This window comes from Columba livia, chromosome 4 (assembly GCF_036013475.1).
Source record: "Columba livia isolate bColLiv1 breed racing homer chromosome 4, bColLiv1.pat.W.v2, whole genome shotgun sequence".
Taxonomy (NCBI): Eukaryota; Metazoa; Chordata; class Aves; order Columbiformes; family Columbidae; genus Columba; species Columba livia.
The window spans coordinates 27,146,488-27,157,750 of record NC_088605.1 but is presented as its reverse complement, the minus strand read 5'-3'; positions in this window follow the sequence as shown (position 1 = coordinate 27,157,750).

Below are 11,263 nucleotides of genomic sequence, written 5' to 3'. Positions count from 1 at the left end.
GCTTTTTCAATGGCGTAAATACTTCTGTCCCTCTTCCACCTCTGTAAAACTGATTTCTGCTAAAAAGCGTTTGTGTTCTACATTTTCTTGTTTCAATGATGTACAATTCTATGTCCAGGTATCTCTGAACCTTCAGTTTCTACTTTTAGCCTTAGATATCAAAGTTCCTAATTGAATCTGTGAGATAATTTTCTTTCCTTATTATCATCTTCCATTAACCTTTCTAATTTTTCTGAGATTTATTATCTATTCTTTGCTTGCCAGTGGCTGGAATATATTTGCCATTTGCTCTTGAAATATCTGGGTATGGTAAGAGGGGTAGGGATTCTAACCACATTAGTTCTTAAATTACTTTGATAAACCTTTTCATTCATTTTCGAACTTTCTTGATCCCTTTTGGGATGGAGATGAACAGTGCATGTCTGCTTAATCAAAATCAGGCATAATCAATGACATTTTTTAACGTGTGTACATATATACACACAAATATATATATAACAGTTGTGGCTTACTCTCTCTGGTGGAGAAAGAATAAATTTGAAGGAGTAGCATTTAAAACAAATTACAGTGGCACTGTAGGACCAGTAATTCTTACTGTACAGTAAAATTATAGTAAGATGTTATATTATTTAAAATATTGCTTTAAAAATAGCCACTTTCATAAAAATACTCTCCCACTCAGCGAATAATCTCCACACCTGATGTTCACCCATGCATACACTTTCATGAAATCTGAGAAACATCACTTACTTTTGATTTATCTAAGCACTTGTTTTACTGTTTTGAGGCAGTCAGAATGTATATTTTTATAAAATATACAAGTGTGATGAATCGATATTCAGCATTAAGGGAAAAGTCCTAAGCTTATTAAATAATGGAATAAGCTGTACTCTCTTCCTTGTGTCTTTTGGACAAAGGTAGTTTGTCTCAATCAGCTAACAAATCTTAAAAAAAAAGAAAAAACACTCTAGATCTAAAAACTCTGGAGTATATATGGTAAACATTTAGCATAACAAAAATGCTTACCCCAAATATTTTAATATAATATCTTTTCCTTAATCATAACCAGCTGACAGAGTGAGGTTGCTTGGAAAAGGGCATGTTTCATGTGTATGTATGAGATGGAATCAATATAAATAATTTGTTCTACTAAAACACAATTGTCTGCCAAAACAGCTCTGTCTAAGAACTGGACAGAGGTGGTATTTAAATACCTGGGCAAAAGAAATTATCATTGTTGGTAGACTGGCATTCATCAAAAGTGTCTGTATCTTATGATAAAATGTGCAGTTTTGTTCTGTGTTTATGATAATGTTATAGCTATAATTGATTAGCATTTATTTTTCTTTTAACGCTAAGCAATAGTAATGAAACATGCAAGATATATAGAGGGAAAACACTTTACTCTGTTGCTACATAATGCTTTCCCAGTCAACGCTCTTTCAGTAGACCATATCATTGAAAACGATGAAAGAGGAGTTTCCAGTCAATACTTTCAAAGTTTAAATGAAGAATGAGAAACGTGTCCTAAAATAGCAAACACCCAGGAAATCAAGATCTCTGTTGAAACTGCTGCTTCACTCCCTTTTTCTTATCAACCATTGTGTTCGTTCTCCTCACAATTTCTTGTTGCAGCTCTTCCACTTTGGTTTGCTGCATTTCCACATTTCTTGGCTGCATCTACTCAGGACTCGTGGATACTCACTCCTTTTGTCCTTCAACAGCAATATCTCTTTTTCACTTTGGTGTTTTCTAGAGGCATTTTATCACAGCTTTGTTTCTCTCTTTGCCCCTTTTTCTTCAGCCTTCATTATAATAGACAAAACAAGACAAGTCTCGACTTTCTTCTGCAATACAAGTAGCCCCACTGTTTCAGTGGCCATTTCGGATATGTGTTCTAAGTTTTAATTCCTACTTTCCAAACACCAATTTAAAAACTGATTCTTATGATTCCTGACAGAGTGAGCCAAGCATATTACACAGAGTTACTAAAACTTTATGTCTCTTGCAAAAAACTTCCTGGTGTGTCCTAGGATCACATTTACTTTGCAGTGTCACTTCACATCAGTGATTAAGAACCATCTTTCTTCTCTGCTTCTGATTAATGAACACTGAATTTAGCAAAGGAGCTACTTACAGATATGGGACGTGCTGTACACTGAAGACTCTGCCACAGTGAAGCATCCACCAGGCAAACCACCTAAGGGGAACTTGGCAAGCCTGGACCCCTGTACATGTACATGGAAGACATATAGGTTCTATGTTCTTTCAGTAATCTCACTGTGTCTATGACCATATTCATAGTATAGTAGTAGTAGTGGTCACTATCTCTTGAGTAGACTTTGAGGATCTTAAGGAATCTTGCCCTTCTCTGAATACAATGAGAGCTCTTCTTCTTTCCTATTACTTTGTACACACAGATTTATTCTTATTCGTCTTGCCTTTGATGTTTCTTGCCTTCTGAAAATAACAGTCATTCACAAGGTCTTAACTACTCAAGGCCATAAATGCTGCATTTTAAACTGTTACCCTTGAAGTCTTTGAACTACCTTCAATTCAACATTAATTTTCCTGGCTTACTTGCCTTGAGTTAATTAGTTCTCTGTACTGTCTGCCCACATCTTTGATTTGTTTTAGAGGTTTCCTTACTTGCACAGAAAAAAAATTATTCTTTCTGCATGTGAGTGAAGTGAAATAATGGTCTTCAGTATTCTGCAAGATTATTAATTCAGGAAGTTGAAAATCATACTGTCATTCTCTATGGGGAAACCTATTATTATATCACCATTAAGTACTGATTAAATATACATTGTCCTTGCATAAATATATTATGCTAATAGTCCTTCCATGATCTTATAATACCTCAGTATTATTCCCAAACTAATAGATATAAAAAAATCCAATTTTTTGAATTTACAGTGTAATAATTTTCCTCTACATAGTCCATCAGATAACACGTGTAGGAGAGAGATTGTGGAGCACAGGCCAAACTTTGGATTCACAGTATGTTTCAGAAAAACTGACGTTTGTAGGAGGACTCATCTTGATGCAGCCAGTATAGAGTAATCTGCAGACAAACCTGAATTAATGGCACTAAACCCATGGCAAGCTGAAGTTACCTCCTATCATGTGTTCACCCTGCAATCTCAGAAGTGCCAATTTTATTGAGCAACTTTTGTAACTCATACTGCCAAATTCTACACTGTTAACAGAATCTGACCTAGTTCAAAATGACCTCACATTTCTCTGTACCTCCCAAATAACTGCAGTATAGGAATTCTCTCACTCAAGCATAACTTCATTCAAATATGGCACAGGTATTTGAGTGGAATAATGTGGTACTCCCTGCCATTCTTCTTTGAAAGATGTCCAGAGCACTCACCTTCAAATCAGTCTCTGAAGTGATAGAAGTCTTGGAAAGAATTATGTGCCCTGTGGAAGTCAAGAGCATTGTTTTCAATGTGACTGGAATTTTCACACTACAGCTTCATTTGCCAGATGACTGGAATGCTGTGATACATAGGAATTTGAGAAGCAGTAACAAGGTGCAATTGGATACATGTAATTAAGATTAGTAATTAGGAAAGAGAAAAAAGTGTGCATTTATGAGAGTGCTGAAGTACAAAACATATAAAAGCCATGAAAATGGCAACAAATAAATAAATAATGTGTGGGAACAGTATCCAAGATCAACTTACATTTACACTTTCATTTTCAGCCAAATAAAAGCATGTTGTGTAATTTGAGAAGAGTTACATGGTTTTACAAGTACTGTTGATGCCTTTTGAGACATCTTTTCAGCACTGTTGATATATTAGTGAAGTACAAAATTCTTCATCACCAGAATATTTTTTTTCGGTTTCTTTTAAGTGATGGAACATCAGACAATGATTTTCCATTTAAAATAATGCACAAAAAATGAAAAAGTATTCAATAACATTGAACTTTGAAATATTTATTTTTCCAAAGTATCTATGATGTAACAGAGGAGCAACTTGAAGCTTGTGATTCCTTTCTTAAGGTGGAATAGGATGGTAGAAAATGCAGGAAGCTGAGAAGAAAATCACACTGAAGTAGGAAGGCAGTTGGGTAAGAGAGATATATTTAAAAAAAAATCTTAATCATTCTTAATTGTCTCTTTGGATAGCTTGATCCATTTGAGTTTTGTTTTGCCCTTTTTTGTTTGTTTGTTTTTTAATACAGGATAAGAATGAATTTGAGGAAACACTATGTTTATGCCTGAATTACCTGCTGTTGTGCAAAAAAAATGAATTTGACATCCCATATTTTCCAAATACTCTCCTGGAGGCCTGGATTAGGTGACACAAAACCAGAGAAGCAAGCTGTTTTCTGAAATTCAAATTACCCTGGTGAAAATATGTGAAAACTACAAGTGTGCCACATTGGGTTGCAGGTACATCTCTAACAGAGTTGTATAAACAGTACACAAAGACTACTTTGCATATTTTCTTCAAATTTTTGCATGCAGGCTGTTGGTGTTTTTCAGCAGACTGCTCTCCTAGTTGAATACTTACTACAATGTAGTCTTTAGGGTCAGAGCAACAGAAAGTTCCTTATACAAACAGAGCCCCCTGCTAGTCCTTTAAAATTTCAAAAATTAAATGAGATTCCTTTCAGTTTACATTTTATTCCTTGAAAAGGAACTGTGATTGGGGTTTGTAAGAGCCATCTACAGTTTTCTGTGTAAGCAATCCTTCTGGACAAATTTGCAATTCAAAAAACCCAGAAATAGTTAAGTATATGACAACATGGGGTACCTATTAAACCATTGCCTGTAATAAATGAGAAGCAAATGAGAGGAGTAGGAATTCTGTACAGAGTGTGGAGGTGGATGCTGGAGTTACATGACCTGGTAAATTAGATTAAAAAAGACTTTTTTCTTATGTGTCTCTCCAGTCTCTTGCATCCTAGATGATGGCCCCTCTGCTTCTGGTGTTTGTGAGAACAGATTCAGGCTTTTAGGGAGAGCCAGCATGGGGGAGGATCTTGCCCTGGCTAACGGGCATGTTTGTAACTTCTGGCTGTGCTCATGTCTGCCTTTTGATACAGCAGTGATTCAGGGTCAACCAAAAGCTTCCTTCAGGAGATGCGGTACCGTATTCCCCAGGAAGTGGGGAAGGAGTTGCTTGAGCCACCCCTGTGCCTGCACAGCATCCCCCCCAAAAGGAGAGTTGCAAGGCAAGCAGATCAAGCCTCTGAAGCCAGACGGTGCAGTGAGAAAACTGTGTGGAGGGCCACCAGGGAAAAGGAGAGCCTGTTACCATGTTCTCAAAATGTGTCACGCAACTCTGTCCACCCATGCCAGCGACCAGCTAGGCTGAGGTGAGGACCTGTCCGGGTTCTTAGTTAGACAGTGGGCATCATCAGCAAGAGCTCAGAGCAGAAAGCTGGGTACCACAGTATCAACTAAAAAGTACATAACAAGTTCCCTGTTTCCAAATAATCTTGGTGATGTTTAATAAACTCTTGCCCTGGGCATCACTTTTTGTGTGGCAGATTTTAATAGCACTGTCCAGAGCTCTTGGGTAACACATTGCTTACTTTGTAGACAGCAGCATAATATTTTGCTAGCAGCTGCTCTGTTGCTCTCTTCTGTCAAGCATTTGCTACCCAGATGCTCACAAGTACAATACTGTGTTGACACAAACTATCCACCCTGTGCAACTATTTATACATTCTCATTATGTTAGTGAGATGTGAGGGCAGTGCTGTTTTTCCTTAAAAATGCCTTGCCCTCACAGACAGTTTTGACTCAGTGTCATGGAAATGAATTTTAAAACGCAGCCTAGTTTTCTCCCTCTTCAGAGCATGGATGGCTACTGCAGACTCACGTGGGAAGCAGAAAGCATACTTTGGATTCCCTTAGTGAGTCACCTCCATTTCACTGATGATTCATTGCCTGAAAGGAGAGGAAGGCAGATCAGGCCTGTTTCCACCAAGTGTCATCCACTTATCTTGCTATTTATTTATTTTAGCCCATGGCATTCTCAAAGCACGTAACTGCTGGAATGCAGTGGGACTGATGCCTGCTGACCTCTGATGCTTTTTCTCAGGCTCTGTGCTTGGCACCTACATGTATGAAAGGGAGTGGAGATGGAGAAGCATGTAAAGACCTCGTGCACTGAAACATGGAAGAGTGGGGGAAGGACTCAGTATGAGGGCTCAGGTGCTCAACTAGGATCATTCTGGATTTGTGCATTCTTGGGTACTTGAGCATCCTCCAGCAGGACCAGCTGAGAATCCATCTAGCCAGGTCCTGGGGAGCTGGTAAGGTTCTCATCTGCCCAGCCAGGGAGCTTCCTGATCTGTCTCTCTGTCTGCTGGTGCAGCAAAGGGTAATTTAGGAAACAGCAATACACAGAGCGAGTACTGAAATCCAGCAGTTTGTTTATGCAAATGTCTTTATTATGATTTAATTTTCATTCTGCATAACATGTCATCTGCAGTGTGCAGAAAAGCCAAATTCTTCTTTTAAATGTATAAAAATACTATAATGGCAATTACTTAACCCAGATATGTTTATAAATAGCTCAATGCTTTTTTGCGAAATGTGAGCAAACTGTCCCAGGCTACAGCTACAGCCTTAAGCAATTATGTGGTTTATGTTTTGTTTTGTTTTGTTTTGTTTTCCTAACAAATGTGGGATACAGCACAACACTCTTCCTCCTAAATCTTACCATCTAGACTCCATAGACAAAGCAGCTACATTTGTGTTGACTCTGTAGGGAGCAATGTGACTTTTTTTGTTGTTCTTGTTGAATGTAGGCAAGACATTTCATGTTGAAACTGTCTTTGGATTATTTGTTGTTAGCGATAGAAGAACAGCTTCGCATGTGTTTTAGTTAACATTAGTCACAGACAGGAGGAAACTCTTTGAAGTCCCAGGAGGCAGAATCATTTTTAAAATGCAGATTTTTTTGCCACCCAAGATAAGGTGGTAATCTTGGATCAGCAAGAAAAGCTTTCCTGACTAGGAACAGTTATTGGGCAGACTGCTAAATAAATCCTGGGCATTCTTTTAAGCAACACTGAAATTATGGCAAGGGCTTAAATTTTTTATCAGGACTTCAGCAAAGCACCCTTAAAAAAAAAAAAATTAAAAATTGCAGTGCCCTCTTAGTAGGAACTTTTAAGAAAACGACAATTTTTTCTGCTCAAAATATGTCACTGCCAGAACTTCCAATTCCAGCAGTTCTCAGGCACTCTGAAGGTCTGTATTTTGCCTTTTTTTTTTTTTTTTTTTTTTTTTTTTTCCCCAGAGTGACTTGTGCTTGTTCACAAAAGACAGCACCTTTTAAACCAGTTTGCCTGGAAAACTCATCACTCAGTATTCCCTTTGTTTGTCATGCTGTATTTCATTAAACTTTCTGCTTGTTTTTAACCAATCTTTCATGCTACTGACTTTCTAAAAGCAGAATTTAACTAATTAAATTAAATATTTTAGACATAGAAATATCACTGCTTAGTTGTGTCATCTGTCTACAGGCTGCATTATGGTGGGGGAAAAAGACGTGCAGAAGCACATTCCCTCAGAAGTCCTTGAGGCTTAGCCAAGTCCATTGGCCATTGAGCATCATTTAGTATGGCAAATATTAGTCAGCGAAGAGGGCAGATGAGGCCTTTGCAAATGCAAAGACAGCTATTGATTAATGATTCCTGGTATTTCCAGACTGCAAAGTCACCACATGTCAATTTTGTGTGCAACACAATCCGACAGAAATCTAGTGTCTCCTTTCTTTGTATTCCTGGAAAAAAAGTTTGATCGTAAATGGCCCTATGTCTGTAAAATTTTCTCTGAATATCAGCCTCTTTGTACTAATCGAAGAGCATTTGTCTCTGAACTTCAAAATATGTTCAAACAAAAGGAACCTCAAAGTAGTTCCATGATGTCATGCCGATATTTCTAAATGCTGAATATCTCTATGTGGTTAATAAACAAGCTCTACTTGCCCCAAGCTGGAACATGAACATCACAAATTTGTGTTGTTTCATGTGAAAAACATCTCCGGAGTCCACAGAATGGTTGAGTGAACAGCTGGAAGACAAAACAGACTGTATTTGTACAAGTAACACAAATGTAAAGACAGTTATGAAATTATTTAACATATATTTGCATTTTCTACATTCTGTCTTGTCTACCCAGAGCAAAGGTCTTGTTTTGCTGTAAACTTACTTTCAGCCTGCTGTGGTAGGTGAGCTCACCATAGATTGAGAGTGGGAATTTGTAGCTGAAGAAAACTATTGCACTTTATAGAAGCAGATGTCCCCTTCCAACCACTCAAACCAGGAGTTATGAGCCAGTTCTATTTACCTGAGCTTTCCTGTCCCAGCTGTGTGTGTTGCATTGCCCTCTGCTACTTTCCTTCCATTTGTCACATCAAGGAAGACCTGCTCTAAAAAGATGATGCAAGTCTTGCCACTCCTGATAGACAGAAAAGACCCTCATTCTTCTGGTAGATTTCAGTATATTTGGAGACGACGAAAAATCCTCATGTGGTTTTTAAGGTTCAAATTTGGGAGATATATAAAGAAAGATTCAAAGATAAAGAAAAAACACTAATTGATATCTAAGATGGGAAAGCTTGTTTTAATCTCCTGTCTTGCTGAACTTCTCAGTGCACTTTGGAAAGTGACTTAAAGCTGACTACACAGAGTTGAAATAAAGCTGGCACTGGCCATTTACTTCTGCTTTTCAATCAGGAAGTCTGTATGATAGTTACAGGTTTTGAATGAGCACAACAGCTCTTCCCAGTCTGAGAGTGTCATAGTTAGATGGAATATCCTGAAGATTAAAATTTGCTCAGGCACTTATGACAGGGGTATCACATAAGGCCATAAGATTTTTCCTGCTTCCTGGTTTGTTACACTAGCATCTACTGTTGAATGGTGCATTTCAAAATAATTTCACCTCTCTTGCAGAAAGTCAATGACTAGAGGGGTTTTGGAGACCTGAGTCTTCTCACAGAAATCTTATTTTCTTGATCGAGTCATAACATGGAGCTGCTCCTAAAATGAGCCAGCTTGTCCTTTCTTTTTGCTCAGATTAGCATCCATGTAGCTACATGATGAATTAGTCTAGGGACTTAGTAAAAAACTAATTCCCTCTGTAACTTTTTATTTGTTATTTTTCATTATTCACTAAGATAAGGTAAGATTAAAGTAACATACATATTTAAAATTACATAGGCATTGTATTGTGGTTATGTATCTCAAACACTTGCATTTTTACATGAATGGTTTATATTTATTTTTTATAAATTTAAGAAGATAAATAAAATAGTCTTTCCAATAATGAATACCATATTGATTGAGAGATGTTTGATGCCTTTTTAGAGATTAAAACATTTATACAAATTATAGAAAAAAAAAATATACTGCTACATCATATACAAAAATTTCTGAAATATCATTTCAATTTTCATATATATGTATCAGTTTACTGAATCCCTATGATTATTGTTTTTATTCTTGCGGCTAAGAGAGTTGCTGGCCTAGATATAAGGGTGAGGATTATTCTCAAGAAGCACAAAGTATATGATGATTACCTTAATCTGCCAAAATTTTTGTCTGGAACTAGTATACTGCAGAATATACCCCAGATCAGCATACTGTACTGTTTGGCATTACTTTGTTATGTCCATAGCAGAAAATGTTTACTGCCATCTCCCTAATGACTGCAAAATTGAGGTATTGTTTTTGAGTAGTTTATTATGCCTGAAAGATGGAGTAACTTTGTCATCTGATGATTCTTTTAAGCAAAACGGTAAAGGAATCATTTGATTTAGTATTTTGCAGTACAGAGAATGCCTTGCCTGGGCTCAACCTCTCCTGTGATTCTGTTGCCTCTAAACTGGAAGGTGTGCTTATGAGATGGCACATACCTGCCCTGATGTTCAATCTGTCCTCACAAAGGAAGTCTTTCCAATCTCACAAAGGTATTGTGAAACACCATTTATCAGTGTTTGCAGAGCTTTGAGATCATTGTCAGGGGGAATAATAGGATCGTAAGGTCCTTTTAAAATATATTTTAGAATATCAAAATAATAGGGATTGAATTCTAGTTGTATATTTCAGCAAATACAGCAGAAAATAAATACAGCTTTATTAGTAAAACAATTCGTTTATACTGTAAAAATAACAATTCTTAGACATGCTGTCTTCCCGTGGAGTGATTCAAGTCCTATTCAAACCAGTGGCATGGCTCCCTACCTTCTAGGACACCTGCATCAGAACTCAGAAGAATCTCACAAACCTGATGATGTGTTGGACGCCACATATGACTCAGGTCTAACTGAAATTCAATAATGAATGGCAGTATTCAATACCACTCAGTAGATAATGCAGAAAGGAAAATTCCCTGTTGACTGTGCAGCTGAGGGGGCTCAAGTGTGTTGTTTCTAACCAACAAGAGCTAACACATCTACCCATGTAAGCCATGCATGCTTGTAACCTAACAAAAGAATAAAACCCCAGTAATACCACACTTCTATCCTCAAATGCCTTCCAGTTCATCAGCAGTATGGGCTTTAAGGGTGTGGGACTATCGCAACAAACCTCTTGTAGTAATCATGTTGCCTCTGATCTCATACGTTGCCTCAGTCATCTGCCTGTGATTTTGGATGCTCCTGTCCAACTTGTCTGAGAATGCGAATGAGGAGTTCAAGATTCTGATATTTTAAGGTAGGTGGTTTATCTGAAGTATGACTTCAATGCCTGAAGCTACGGCAAATCTCAAAGAACCTCACAGGTAATTGTGATTAGAGCCTAAATCCCATTTTTCTGGGGGAAGGCTTTGAGCACAAGCTCATTATAACTACATACCTACCCCATGTGGCTTTTGAAGAATGACAATACGCTGTCATTGCAACAAGGAAACACTGTGACTGCTTTCCATAGCAAATATGGGTTATTTTTATTTTTTGATGCAAGTCACATACAAAGATTGGATCCTAGTTCCGTATTATGGTTACTGAAGTGCCTTTTGGGAAGGAAAGTCACGAATACCTGTGGAAAATAAATTATTCTGCTTGTATAATGTAACGTATTTCACATAAGACTAAATCACAGAAGCTCTTCACTCTTAATGTTTTTTTTTTTGTATATTTGTATATTGATATTTGTGCAGTCACCCTATCTTAGGACAAGTACTTAAAACTTGTTTTCTTTACAGTGAGGGTTGATTCTGCCTCTAGTGCCTGTTGTCAATTCTGCAGTTGTTAATTCCTAATATGTGAGGACTTGC